The sequence below is a fragment of the Lissotriton helveticus genome, chromosome 9 (genome assembly GCF_964261635.1).
Source record: "Lissotriton helveticus chromosome 9, aLisHel1.1, whole genome shotgun sequence".
Lineage (NCBI taxonomy): Eukaryota > Metazoa > Chordata > Amphibia > Caudata > Salamandridae > Lissotriton > Lissotriton helveticus.
In genome coordinates, this window is record NC_136070.1 from 1,164,541,284 (window position 1) to 1,164,557,221 (window position 15,938).

Below are 15,938 nucleotides of genomic sequence, written 5' to 3' on the forward strand. Positions count from 1 at the left end.
CTGTATCTAAATCCTTTAGATTCAATAGTGAGTGGGAAGACACTACATTATCCACAAATGGAATGTCAGGTCAGTGGGGGAAGTACCTAGAGGTCAGTAGCCCAAGCAAGATGGCCGTTTGAATCAACTGCTCCGCACCCAACATGTAATCCCTTTAAACAGATCTATTGCCATCTCATTTCAACATAGGCTCATGCAGAATATATCAACTGTCCTAATGTGCTTCCCGCACCACTGATCTGTCAAGATTTCATGAGGATTTTACAAATGTGTGCACGAAGCCAGTGTGGGACAAGATGGCGATAGTCTTTCACGACTCTGCAAGGTACTGAATAACCCCAACATGAACCTGCGGCTGACGCTTCTCCAGGGGTCAATCTCAAATCAAGCAGGGAGGTGAGAGTGCTGGCCCCCACCCCATTGACTTACCTCCCAGGAGGGGCCCCATTCCTGTATCCTTCGTGCACAGATGGTAAATGCGAGCAAGCAAATAATGTTATTTATTTATACCACCTTTACCAGAACCCAGCATATGAATATGGTCGGCTGAGCTGCGCTACGATCTGGGCCCCAAAGCTTCACACACCCAGTAACCAGTAACCTGCTACAAACAGGTGATATTCATACCTCTATCTGGGTCTGGATCTGCCAAGAGTATATGTAGACTCTGCAGATGGGCGCATGGATCCAATGAGGGAAAAGATGATGACACCCTCCGAGACACCATGACAGGCATTGAATAACCCCTACCATCCGCCTACGGCTGCCCTGAATCTCAGTGGCAACCTCAGCCAAAGTAAGGAGGTGAGAGTACTAGTCCCCACTCCATAGGCTTACCTCCTGGAATGGATGCCCATGCCGATATCCATCGCGCACAGTCTGTAAATGTGAGCAAGCACATAACACTAGTACGAGGCACCAAAATAGAGGAGTATCCAGCTACAAACAGGTGTTATTTATTCCTCCATCACCAGAACCCAACATATGAATACAGCTGGCTGAGCTGCGTTACTATCTGGATCCTAAAGATTTACGTAACCAGTAACCCGCGCCAACACTTTAGCAACAGCTCCCAAGCACAAGATAGTGCTTGGGAGGCTGAAGTCCCCAACACCGTACCGCTTGATCCCAGGTGCTTCACTATGAACATCCTAGGGGGTTTGACAATAAAAGCCCAATGTGTGTAAATGAATATTAAGGTATATAATTGGTGAACAATAATGAAATAGACTGTGGAGACCGGAGGGAGCATTTTCATGAGAGCCCCATCCTAGTAGGGGAACCAATATCTAAGTTTCTCAATGAGTATGTGCAAAGCTTTCGCTCTAAAAAAGACCCAGTAAGTTGAAAATAAAGAATCTATCCACAAGATGGCCGGCCACTAGTATTAAACACATTACTTATCATACCTAAAATGGCAGCTGGCACATTACGAGATCTGAAGCCCATTGACTGTTCTCTACACCAACATATCCATAATTCAACCGGACAGCCTTAGGGTGTATTTCCCGGGACAACTCACAACCCGTTCTACTGGCAATACAGCAAAGCATGCTTCCTCACAGTCTCTAAAGAAATACAGACAGAGCAAGAGGCCTCACAGTCACTAGAGGATCCCAAGTAAAGTAGTGTCTCACTGAGCTTCTGTGTGTTGCCCGGACCGTGCAGAAAGGCATGCCACATCAGTCTCAATCTAGTGCACTATCACAGAATACTTCATAAATACAAGATCTTACGTAGCCCCTTGAAGTTATACTCCCTTAACGCTGTCACTAGCAGACATTCACAGTCTTTCAGGAAACCTCACGATGTTGGATCACATAAATAAAGATCTGAAGGACAACAGAGAACACAAAGACAACCATAAAACACGAGAAGGAGGAACCACCACTACCAGACTCACTGATTAAGTCAAAACAAGACATGGGATCCTCTCTAGTGATCATTCTGCAATGCCTAGTCTCTCACTACAACATAGCCCAAGAAACTAAAGTAAATATGGAAGCCATGCATCAGGATATCCCAGCACTAAGGGACAGTTTCCATAGCATGCTTGGAAGACTAACGGAAGTGGAGACAAGAGTAAGCTCATTGGAGGACTCCACTATGTCCGACAGGAAAAGAATGGACAATGCAGCCATCAAAATCAAGATCCTCTCAAAGGAACTATCAGAACTGGAAGACCATAACCGCAGAGGGAATCTGTGCATGTTTGTTCTTTCAGAGAACACAGAAGACAACACAAACTCCTATGTGGAGTTTCTGGAAGATGCATCCCCCAGATTTTGGGCGTAAAAATTGACAAAGACTTTGAGATAGAAAGAGTGCATAGAGTCCCGATGGATAGGTCTCAAAATGGTCCTCAACACACATCAACAAGACACAGAGCTATGATCTTCAGACCTCTTCCCTTCTGCCACTTTGAAGCCAAAATTGCACATATCAGGAAAACACAGCACATAGTCTGGAACGACTTTAAGATCAACATTACACAAGACTATTCGATAGAGATGGTTGCGACTAGGAAAGGTTTCTTAGCCCTCCAAAAAATGCTTAAATCACATAATATCATGTTTGGATTTGCTGGCCCTGCCAAATTTCTAATTGTATATCAGGGTAAGACACTGTTTTTCTCTGAACCGTCTGAACTACAACTTTTATTGGATGTGTTAATTCCAGCTCCAATGAACATTGAAGTCTGTCTGTCCAAGACAAGGCAATATGACTTTTAGACCACCTCTGCTGCTCATGTTAACTTGAAGCACTAAGAGTCATTATCTCTGATTATCACTAAAGTATAACACAGTACTCTGGTTATCAATGGTCCTACCGGAGACAACCGGTATACAGACATCAGATACTCAGACAATTTTCTTGAAACAGTCTCTTGGCTCACCGATGTTACATGTAAGCCTGCCTATGCAGTAACTAGTTTCCAGCAGTCTCGGAAGACAGATACTCAGGCAATTACCTTGAAACAGTATCTTGGCTCATCGATGTTACACGCTAGCCTGCTTATGCAGTACCTAATTTTCCGCAGTCTGAAAGAGGAGGACTCTGCCCATTATTGGTTTGTACCTACCACAACATGATATGTTCTTCTTTATGTAATGCATTTCCATTAAGATATCCTGCCCTGTCATTCGGTTTCACCTGTAGGATGTAATGCCAGTTCTCCCACAGGGCGACGAAGATAGGATATGTAATTACAGGGCATGGGTCACAGTTCATTCTATACACCCAGCACAATACATTCAATGCGTGTAATATATTGAGCACATTCAATAACCCCATTCAGCAATTGCGGTCTATTGATCATTCACTGATCTAAATAATTGACAGAATGATGGGTTCCAAATTCCTTGCACAAATTAACCAGACACTCGCCGCTCACTCTTAGGTCTTATAAGCAAATTACTGCATCTGAGGGTTAACCCCTTGACCCTGCAAAAGCCAGACACATTGAACTTTCGGCCCTATACCCATCAGAGTCACAATGGGTCCCATTATCAGCTAGCACTCAAAAGGCCGTTTTAATACTGTGACCTGCGTCCAACAGAATACTTATGTTCCTATTTCCTTGTTCATAAGAGACTATCTAATACAACGTTTTGCAGAACTGGGGAGCTATGCAGTCGATTTGGGACTGGCCTGCTCATGGCCCAGAAAGTCCCTATTACATGAGGGGTGTGTAAATGTGCAGTAGCGCTTTTCTAGAAATGGGTGGAGGGTGGGTTAGGGATGAGTATTTTAAGTTTTTGTTTACTGGTTTATTTTCGCTCCTTGTCTCCTTCTCCCCTATCCTCACTTCTCCTATCTCTTTCTACCTCCCCACTGGATCTCTCACATTCCCCCACCAGGAATTACACCATTCCACAACAGCTCAGTACAGACATTCCTAAAGGACAAAGCCATCTCCGTAACTTGCCAAATGCCCGTAGGTATATCATGCACCTCATATACTCAACCCAATGTTTACTCTCACAAGAACCACAATTTATCTTATGAATAACCTACTCCGACTCACCATATCTACTCCTTTAAACATACTTTCCTTAACACACAGAGGCATGGCCAACCCATTAAATGTAGAGTGGTAGTGGGCTACTATAACAAACTCAAAGGTGACATTGTCCTTCTACAAGAGACCCACCTTCAGTCTATATATGACGCTAAATTCTATGGCTCTTGGGTAGCAGAGTTAGGGCTCTCACCTGCCCAGAAAAAAGAACAGAATAATCACACACATAGCTAAAAAAGCTGACACCTCAGTATATTCTAACACCCATGACAAGTAAAGTAAAGTAAAGAGACCTAGAATTAACATATACACACCAAATGATAACGCTGTTGCTTTCTGGAAAGACATATATAAGCAACTCGGGGAACTCCCGGATAACTTGGTTGTGATTCTAGGGAGAAACATCAACCTCCCAATGTATGGGAACCCTGACAGGATCTTGGTGCATAAATGTGTAGGCACCAAATCAAACAAACAGATGAAACCCTGCTGCAATAACCAAAATATAGTGGACATATGGTGACTTCATAACCCCAGGGATCCAACTATACCTTCTATTCCGCTCCACATCACTCTTTCTCAAGGTAAGACCATATTCTAGTGAGTAAATCCCATTTCCAAACTTGCACAGTCCCAAACATTTAGCCAATAGTGGTCTTCGACTATGCATGCTTGTACGCTCAATTGTACCTTAACGACCCAACTCTCCCCCCCACCCCCGGCAATGGCATTTAAACGCCGAACTACTAGATGATACTAATTCTAAGATAGAAATTTCACACAACATCAAAAACTTCCTGAAAGAAAACTCACTCAGAAACATATGCCCCACCATAAGATGGTATGCCCTCAAGGCCACCCTGAGAGGCACACTGATCAACCTCATGTCTGCCAAAAACAAGGAAATATCCAATTCCCTCTAGGCACTGGAAACAGAGATACATACCTTAAGCTCACAGCTCAGACATATCAAAGGCTCACGGTCCTAAATAATCTCTGATCTGTCCAAATTCTCGGCAGGAAGGCGTGAATTTGTTAACGTAATGAATGCAGGTAAACTCTGCAATAGCAATTAAGCAGGGAAAACCCTGGCCAATTATCTAAAATATACCAAAAATAAGAGTATCATAGCTGCAATAAAAATATCAACTGTGCGATTACTTCATCAGCCCAAGCAAGGTATACCTTCAAACCTTCTACATCAGTCTCTACAACTTCTACACTACCACCTCATCCGGGGCAATTAGTGACTACTTACAGAGCTGCCAACTACCCAGCTGGTCAGATCAGGAATCACTAGCTATAAACAAACCAATATCCACAGAGGAAATAAGTATGGCAATACAAACTCTTCAGGGGAAAAGCCCCAGGCCCAGATAGCTAATGAGTCAAATTCTATAAGACCTTTTGCAGCTGGTTTTTGTGATGTAGTGTGGTTCAGAGCAGACCTGAAACACTCTGTCAATATCAATGAACAGAAAACCATTACAAAAATCAACGAACTCAGTTCCTGGTCCCAAATAACATCACTTGGTGTGGGCGCGTGAATTCCATCCAGATGATGATCGCCTCTCTGATTAATTTCATCACAAGCATGCTATCGGTTACCCTCTCTCCTTCCTTCTTTAAAAATGATAGACAGAATCATAAAGTATTTCTTGTGAAAAGATAAAAAGCTAAGAATTTCCATGAAAATGCCAAAGAATAATAAACTCTCTGAAGGTTTAAATCTTCCGGATTACCCCCGATACCAAACAGCATCTCTGATATCGAAGGGCGCTTGGTGGCAAGGCGTGTGAGGGTGCGGTTCACCCAAATGGCTCAACATAGAATCTGAACTACTCTATCCTATGCCACTCTCCTCATCCTTCACAATTCATGATCTATCAAAACTTCCCCTATCATATTCCAAGCGTATCGTAGTGTATACCTCAGCCTGTCTCCTACTACTTAATAGATGTTCAGAACATCACACATACGGCTCTAGCATAGCCTCCTTATTCCATAATCAGGATATCAAATTAGAGGGTGAAAACTATATTGGGAGATATGGGCCAAGTAAGGCATTAACGCGTAAATGACCCAGGCTCGAGCGCAAACCTCACCCCATTCGCATCCTCGCAGCAGAGTTTCGATCTACCAAATATAGATTTTTACAAATTCCTGAAATTGAAAGCAATAATGAGTAGGTTGAGGTCTCCACATGATCCAGACTTAATGCGTTTTCTGGCAAAACGCAAAAGAGAGTATCACACCACCTCACATGTATACAAGCTCCTGGATTCCCCATATGCCTCCACTTTGCGACTCTTTGCACGAAAATGGGTCCCACACTTACAATTCGCATGCACGTCAGACTTTACTTGCAAGATATGGAGTAACATTTGGTAATCTACCTTTACCAGGAAAATCACACCAGCACTTGCACAATCCCGATTCTGGTCAATTCATAACTCCAACTGGACCCCTTCCAGATTGCCTAAATTGGCTCTCAGAGACTTGGAACTTTGTTGGAGGTGCAAGGAGGTCATAGGTGACCTGCAACACATGTTTTTCAATTGAGAAATGGCCCACCGACGGTGGTTGAGAATTCCGACATTGTTACAGAAGGTCTTAGGGTCAAATATAGAATTTGACTTCTTAACAGCAGTTCTGGGCATCCACGCTCATCCCCTCTCAGCTGACTTTACTGGCAATATTGCATTACTAACGGACCTCCTCGTATCCCTGGGAACTAACAGCTAGATTCATCCTTAACCAGTTTTGCGAGTCCTTAATAGCGATTCATAAGGAATCGCTATTAAGGACTTGCAAAACGGGATTCATGTAGGAATTGCAAAAAATATTGCGATTCCTACATCTTCCTTATTTGCGATTAGCAAATTGCTAATCGCAAATAAGAATAACTCCCCATTCATTCCTATGGGCCCAAGGCCCATTAGCAATTTGCTAATTGCAAATAAGTTTACGATTTCAAGGGTGCCAGGGGTGTCCAAAGGACACCCTGTAGCACCCCTGAAAAGCAAATGTAGCCAGATGTTGTGCACACTCATGTCCAAAGGACATGTGTGTGTGAGGACATGTGTGTGTGTAACATACCACTCAGAAAAATGCACTAAAGTGCATTTTTCTGATTTTTCGCTATTTACCACGAAGTCTGACTTCGTGGTAAATAGCGCCCAGAAATTGCGAATTCGCAAATTGAAAATGGTTGATGAATTGCATTTAAGGAATCTCAAATAGAGATTACTTAAATGCAATTCCTCGCAAATATGCGATTTCGCAATTAGCGATTTTTGCATTTGGGATGATGAATCCCAAATGCAAAAATTGCACTCGCAATGGGCCAGAATCTCAGAATCTGGCCCTTTGCGAGGCGATTTTTCTTTGATGAATCTAGCTGTAAATACGCACTCACAGATTGGAAAACGACAACTTCAAGCTCCTTTGACAAATTGTGGAACCTACTGTGCTCACTCCGGGGTGCAGACAATATACTATATACCAAAAAGCACACGTCTACAGGGTCCAGGCTCTAGGCTAGTACCTACGAGAAAACAAACCTCCCTGAACCTGCTCCTGAGGTCTCTCTCATGTGCACTTGGGCCCATATGCCTGCATGTTGGTTCCTCCAGGGTTGAGTGAGGGCCGATACAGTGGTACTTCACTCTCTAGCCCCTGGACCCTCTCTCTGTCTGTCTCACTCTTTTCATCCCCCTTTTACCTAGCTTTCCCTATACCCCTACTCTCTTCTAGGAGCAATCCAGTTTGCCATGTTTCACTCCGGTTATACCTGGCCTCAGAGTGCAATACGGAAGTACTTTTTATGGCCCTTTGGGCGCAGATCTGATTATAACTCTCCATTGTTCATGTTTAAGCCTGCTGTCCAGTATTATTCCTTCTTTCAGATGTAATACATCAGGGGTGCATTGTACACCACTGTTACCTTCTCTTTTCTTTTCTTTTTCTGTATGAAAATAAAAATTGATTGAACAAAAAAAAAGTTATTATCCTCTGTGGCTTGCTTTGTGGTAAGGCAGCACGGACTAAATAGTCTTTAAGATTTTTGCCTTTGTGGAATGCTAAAAGGGGCCTCTAAAGTGTAAGGTTACCTGTTGTGAGGACTTTCCACATTTTTTATACAGTTTGTGACTTTGTTTGATACCTGTGGGAATGTATTAGCAGACACAAGTTTAATGCCATTCTCTTTTTTGTTAGGCAACAAGATTTATCAGGCAAAATACCAACCCATTTTCAAGGACTTTCTGTCTAAATGTTTCAGATAACCCCTTGCCCTGAGTTTTACAGACAATATCTCAGACTCTTTCGAAAACCTTTCTTCGCTCTGCCAAGTCCTAAGGTGATGGCTGGAATAGGCCAAAACGGTGTTCCTTTCTCTGGGTTTGTGGTAAAATATGGTATAAATGTTACCATTCTCGGATTTGAAAATAAGTTCAAGAAATTATATTTCTGTGTTATGGCAGTGTAAGGTGAATATGAGCCCTTTGCAATTGATGTTCAGCAAAACACAGAAGTCATTTAAAAGGTCGTCCCCATACAGAAAAATATAATCTATATGTTTCTTCCGCATTACAATACATACTTCACTACGAAGCTGCCATGCTGTTGTGCATGTCTCTCACTTTGATGCTCTCTAAAACAACCTATCAAATTAAACTTAAAATCAGTTGGCAAATAGAAATTCTTTTCCAATTAAAACCAGTATGAAAAAGGACACAATGACATACAGCAAAATGCATCCTGAAACCCGATAACAGCAGGACTGCATCACTCGGCTGCATTCAAATTTAACATTACAAGAAGTCTACGTTGCATAACAGCAGGACTGCATCACTCGGCTGCATTCAAATTTAACATTACAAGAAGTCTAAGTTGCAAAGGATCAATTTAAAAAAACAAAGGGAATTTTAAAGCAAATGTCACCTCGGAATACCTAAACATGCATTAATAAATAAATGTAACAAGTCACACACTTGTTATATTCCCTAGCTAGGCACATGAAGCAAGGTGGCTTATTCCTTACATTGTCCTAGAAAATAGCATTTCAGCTGTGACCTTTTGCTCACATTTGCATGCACAACAATGTTGTATTCGTTTCTCTGAAACTACTTTGTTTATACATCCAGCTTTGTACAACATTGTCACGATGCCCTGAACATCATGTACTAGGCCTCTCTACGCACTAGGTACAAAAGTCATCCTATCTTCATCCACAGGGCGACAGCACTATCGACATATCCATAACATCAGTAATCTAGAGCACACATTACGAGGGCTGCTTTTTATTATAAATAATAGGCATCCCGATAGATTGGTAGAGGAGGCACATCTGCTGACAGCGAAGGTTCCTGCCTGCTGAGAAATCACCACGCACCGGTCTGACATTACTTGAGGGGTGTCCAACTCGAGACCAAGATGGGGTCCGTCACTCTTTCCCATCAGGTAATGGGGTTAGATCGTCCCTAGGGGGAGTCTTTGCTCTAAACCTACACACACTCCAGATACACACAAGAGTTGGGTTCGCATCGGAGGAGTACGGTAGATTAGCTAATTGCATATATTCATTGCTTCAGCACCATGGTAGAAATGTATCTACTGTTTACTCTTTTGGTTCTTGTAACTTCTTATATTGCTTCTGTCTCCTAATCATTGCAGCACACATTATATAATTTTATGCAGGAATAACGTTGGTTCAATACATATTATTGAAACCCTCCCATGTTGTATTCTCTGTATATTTCTCTGAGAACAAGTGAGCACAAGTGACTGAGTGAAGGGTTCTATACTGTTTCCACGATTCCATGGATTACAAGGAACCATGGTTGTCATGTTCAGTGGTTGCCGGAAACTGCTCGCTCCTTGGTATGTTAGGGGGCTTGGATTGACACTGTGAGTTAGTTGGTCTATATGCCAACATATCCTGCTTGTTCAAGCAATGCGGAGATCCTACGGATTAGTAGGAACTACACAACACACATTTCTCCAAAATACTGGAGTGACCCTTAGAAGCCAAAAGCCAAAAAGAAAAAGAAATCAAGCCATATGCATCCAAAACTCCAAAGTACAAGAAAGACAAATATTGCATTACTAATGGACCTCTTCATATCCCTTGGGACTAAATCCATACTCGCAGAAAACGAAGTATTACAACTAAAGAACAAAATTAGCATTTAAAGTAAACATGGTGCAGTGACATCATTTAAAAATAAACAGAAACTAACAAACTTCAAATATTTTTTCCAAAAAAATAATAAACCAGCACTGCTACCATATCTCTAAGTCTCAACAGACTTCCTGAAATGAAATTTGTCACAAAAGACAGTAGCAAACATCCCTGCAAAACTAACATCTACATAAAATCTGGACTACTGAATTACAACAGTGTACTTGGTTTTGAAATCTGATTTTGATGTAAATAGTTTTTGCCCTAAAAGCAAAGAAGATAAATAACCAATCTAAACGCAAGAACACTTGAAAAGGAACATACTTTCAAAACACTCTAATGAGAGGCAAGCACAAACAGGGACAGTAGTGTGAAATGAGAAGAAGGTTTAAGGCAAAGTTAAAAAAGGAGGGGAAACATAGGTGTGTTGGTGTGGGTGGGAAATGAAGGATGTTAGGTGGGGCATGGGGATTTCCCTCAAAACAAATAAAACCTTGATGTATACATCGATGATCAGGTGTTCAAAGAGATCTCAAAACAATGTAAACAAGAAAACCCTATATGAGACTGACTCAATGAGTTAATAGCTTGTTGAGTAATTTCTCACTAAAACCACATACATTCCTATACCCTTGCCTTGCTACGTTCCCCTGTCCAGTTACTTCCCAAGTTAATCATCCCATTAATATCTCTTTGAGCACTGTTATTTGTGGTAAAAAAGGAATGGATTCCTGCCCTTGTATGATACTGGACAACCTACCTTTTTGGCCTGCCTCATATGTCTGTTGCAAAGGTCAAGAAGAGTGTGGTCTCAGTCCAGGTTAGAGATGTCCCAGAATACATGCCCTACTTAGACAATTGATTAAGAGGTGGCCTTCATGCACCAAAAAGGCACGGTTTTCTTTTTCTGTGTGCCACAAGACCTTCAGATGGCAAAAGAAGAATCAGCGTTTGTCTTTACCTCTTTGTACTTACTGGCACCATTGTCTTTGACAGCTTTGTAAATCACTTCCATCGTGTTGGCATGGACTTGAATGCACCCAGTTGACTCTTTTTTTTGGTGTGCAGTCAGACCACACTCTCCACATTTTTCATCAGATTTCTTTTTATGTCTTCATTACACCATCAGTTTCTCATTGCGTAGTTTCCTCTACAGAAGAAACTGGCTTAGTGAGTCTGCTGCCAAAAACTCACTTCCTCAGCAACTGCAGCATAAGATGAGACAATTAACCTAGCTCTTTCAGACTTTCTCATAACTTTCTGGGTCATATGCCATATTCATTTGGAGATATTACAACAAAGAGGTGGTAACCCTATTTCCCAAGCCTGGGGTAAATAAACAATATTAAAGCTACAAAGTTTGAGAAAAATGTTCATAATCAATAATTAACACTAATCAATTGCATAAAAGCACAGAAGACCATCACAGCAAGAACATCTTTAGGCGGTTACCAACACAGAAATTATTACAAAAATATATTTTTACTAAAGTAACAAAATATGAAGATATAATTACAAGAACATGGTGCTCACATAATAACACAACAGAACATAACTCAAACCATAATATACAGAGTAAAAAAGAAAACAATGGCAAAAGGAGACAGGGTTTTATAACAAGAGTCAGTCCAACAAATAACAGGAACAGAAAGTGGCAGTCAATGCTTCCTTATAAATGATTGCCAAAGGAAGGCGTCAACGGTGTTTCGACCTATGTTATTTTTAAGGTCCTCATCGGGACTGGGACATAGTTAAAGGAGCATATAATAATAACAAAAATTGTATTGTTTTGAGATAAACATTCCGAGAGGGAATGTATAAGGGTGACCTCATAGGGACTACATTAAGAGTTCGGAAAAAAGAGAGAATAAATCATGTGCCGACACGAGTCACAAATTCCATGCCAATCTGAGTATCGTAGAATTTTTCAACCCGACCCAGTGGTAGTTCAGAACACAAGGCACCTGAACACAGTCGAGCAAATCAAATAGGACTGCATCTCACTTCCAGGCAATACTGTGGTTTGGCAGACATAGGGCCTGATTACAATGTTGGTCGGAAAGCCTCTCACTGACCGCTGGTAGGAGGCTTTCCGAACGTTATGGTAGATTTAAAGTCTGACTGCCATATTATGATTAAGCCCGGGTGGATAACTCTGCCATGCTAGCAAACTTTGTGGAGTTTTGCCAACTCTGTGTTCCACTGGGAACGCGGAGTTCAGGCAAAACTCTGACCCCGGGGCGGAGCAGAGTTAGCCCCTGCCCACTCCCAAAAAATAGTTTTAAAAAACCAATTACCTGCTCTGCTGTCTCTAGGCTGCCCTCCTCCTCCCTTCTTTGCCGTCCTCGCCGGTTGCAAATCCCCCCATTGTACATCTTGCGAGGACTGCACAGTCCTCCCAATATGTACAACATAGGGGTTCAAACCGGCGAGGTCGAGAAAGGCAAGGAGGAGAGACCACGGATAGGAGGAGGACAGCCCGGAGACGCCAGAGCAGATAAGTGGTTTTTTATAACTATTTTTCAGAGTGGGAGGGTGGAGCGGAGCGTAGTTCCACTGAGTTTTTTTAACACTGTGGAACTCTGCATAGTGACACTCCCCGTACTCTGCCCAGGGTTAATTATGATAATGGGGGTCAGAGTTTAAACCGGCGGGGGAATCCAACACAGTTCCGACGGGCTCAAGGAGCCCGTATGCCAGTCGGAAAGCGCTCAAAATCTCTTACGGACATCGTTTCCGCCGTCGGGATTATGATGACGGTGTCCGACAGCCAATCCACGTAGGCCTTTCCGACATGGATTGGCTGTCGTAAACTGACTTTGGGGGCCCCTAGCATGGACACCCTTACTCCCTGGCCGTTTGTATTTGGGCCTCTGGGCACCTCAACATCTCTGCACTGTGTGTCAGGCACCGTGAGGTGCATGTCACACGGTGCAGAGATGTTTACAAACTTCCATTTTTTTATGGGAGGTTGTGCTGCATGCAGTTTCGGCCGTCGCACAATTTCCTGTTGAAAAATGGAAGTTTATGACCGCACTATGTGCGGTCGTATCCTAATGGGGTTGTCGGAACCGCTGACCTATGTTTGGCATTCCTTCCCTGAAATAGTGTTGGTCGGAGGGAACTCTGACCAACATCGCAATTAGACCCGTAGTTGGCATACTTCACCAATTCTTTAGGAGACAGCGCGTCTGATGACACCCAAACTTTATAGATTTCTCTCCTCGACAACAGAACCAGATAGAATATGAGCTTTCCCTGGGTTTATTGACCATGATGTTAAGCTCTGGATCACTGCCAAAAAGCACTAATGGGTGGCTTACTATAATCTGGTGGACAGTTTTCTCTGTTGAGATCCTACTCACTTTGCTCCAGAAAGGCGACAGCTCAGGGCAATCAAAAAACATATGTATGGCGTCTGCCCATGAAGCCTCACATATCGGGCAACCTGGTACCCAGCAGCGGCCGGCTCAGGTAAGCGCGGTGCGGTGTGTGGGGAGGAAGGGATGAAGTCGACAGAAGACGGAATAATGCATATTCCGTCTCGTCTCGGCTTCCCCCTGCCGCGCCCTGCCCCACCCACCAAGCTTACCTGAGCCGGCCGCCGCTGCTGGCGCCTTATGTACTGCTTTAGCCAGCTTACATGGAGTGCAGTAAGCCCGAAGGAGAGTAAAATAATGATTCCTCTTTAATGGTGCAGATTTAACAACTGAATAAATAGTACTTAAAGATACTTGCCATAATTGTCTTATATCGGTCTCTGGTAAATCGGCCTTCCAGGTCAGACATGGTTCTGGCTGACATTTATCTTTGCTTTAAGAAGACTCCAGTATCATAGTGTCACTTCATTTTTCAGATATGCACTACCTTTCATGCAATCCTCCCTCTCTTCCCCACTCTCCTCATTCCATCTTTGCAAAGACCACCACGACTTCAGCTGAAGGTACTTAAACTTGCAGAGTTCTCCCCCTGTAAAGTGCTGCAATCATAGGAGCATGACTTGGCCGGCTGCAAGATGGCCGCACTTTAAGTGGGCTCTGCCGGCCAAGCTTTATAATCCGATAACATTCTGCAGGATATCACAACTTACCTGCACTTTACCGACGCATCCTTCATTCCCGCTGCGAGAGGCACTGTCCGGGGCTGCCTCGGTGCTCCGGATCGACTGGGAGGCTGAAGTTACCATGCTGGGGGCGTTGCAGGGCCTGTGGCTCGGCTCCGGTGTGGGCCGCTACCAACATTCCCGGAGGTTGCGAGGGCTTCTTGCCTCTCCTTTTTCCCGGACTACACCACGACTGTGCAGTCGGCCCGGCGAGAGTTCCTTCCTGCAAAGTGAATCCTGCAGAAACATGAGGTCCTTGGCCTATCCGGCGAAGCTCAGAGTCGACCAGGGTGCAAAGACTCTTGTCTTCCCTGATTCTCGGGAGGCATTGGCGTTCGCCAAGAAGCTAAACAAATCATCCCGTCCACCACCATCTCAATCCATCTGTGGCTGCGGACCGCCTCAGTGACAAAGGGTTGGTGTCTCAGCCTGATTGGGGGGTTGGAGTGGGAGTGGTGTTGGGGGTCTTTCTTTTTTTCACTCTCAGTCGTACCGATTGGGTTTGATTTACTGTTGTGATGGGGGAGTTGGGTGGGGAGGGTTGGTGGCTAAGCCTAATTGGGGGATTGGAGTGGGTGCGGGGGTGGGGGGGTTTCTTTGCAAGGTAATGTTCGGTTTGGGCTTGTGGGGTCTTCTAAGTGGGACTCCTATTCCTCTATTGGGGTTATGGCTTTATTTCGCCACTGTATGTTTGTTCTATATTGCTTCCACGTGTTTGGTTCTTGACACTGCATTAGGCTTCCTGCATCGCCTCGTCTCAAGTCAATCGCTACCCGCAGCAGGTCTTTTCTGCTACACTGCACTGTGCTCTCTGATTTGCTTTGATTACGCTCATTGGTCATATGTTGTTGGTCAACATGTTGCTCCAATGGTCCCTCCTTCTCCTTATCAGCTGTGCATTGTAATCTTCGAGCTGCTTTGTTCACACTTATTGGAAATGTAGTACTGGTCAACGTGTTGCTCCACTGGTCCTCTTCTCACCTTATAAGCTGCTCCCCCCTGTGGTTTAGTTTGCGGGGTGCTATCACTACCTGACAGAGCGCTACCACCCTTTGAGCCACACCTGCCCCTTAGACGCTCGAGCGCCTATCCCGCATTCCTCTGTTTGCAGAAATCCATTGAGAGCTGTCCCTATCTGGTTGCGTGGCTCCCTACCCGCGCTATACCTTGCCGCCCCCTGGCTCCCTTGCTCCATATGTGCGCTGTGCTAGTCTGCGTAGCCTGCCGTCCGCGCTGCGAGGTGCTGCACCCTGACCTGCCCCCATATGGCTGACATCGTCTGCTGAACTTGGAATGTCCAGCGATTGAATGATCATCGCAAGGCCCGACTGATACACTCGCACCTACAGCGACACAAAGTAGATATATGTCTCTTACAGGAGACACACTTGTTGCTCGGATCCGTCTCCAGACTCAAATCTCGCTACTGGGGGGATTCTGCTGCGCCGGAGCCTTCCTTGGCAAACCGCTCGGGTACTCCTCGATCCGGGAGGCAGGTATGTGATTCTTCATGGTTTACTACTGGCCCAGCCTGTCACAATTACCGCGGTCTACTCCGATGACCCGGAATTTTTTCATCACGTATGGCACCTCATCTCCTCCTGTGGCCCCACGGCGGTGGTTTGGTGTGG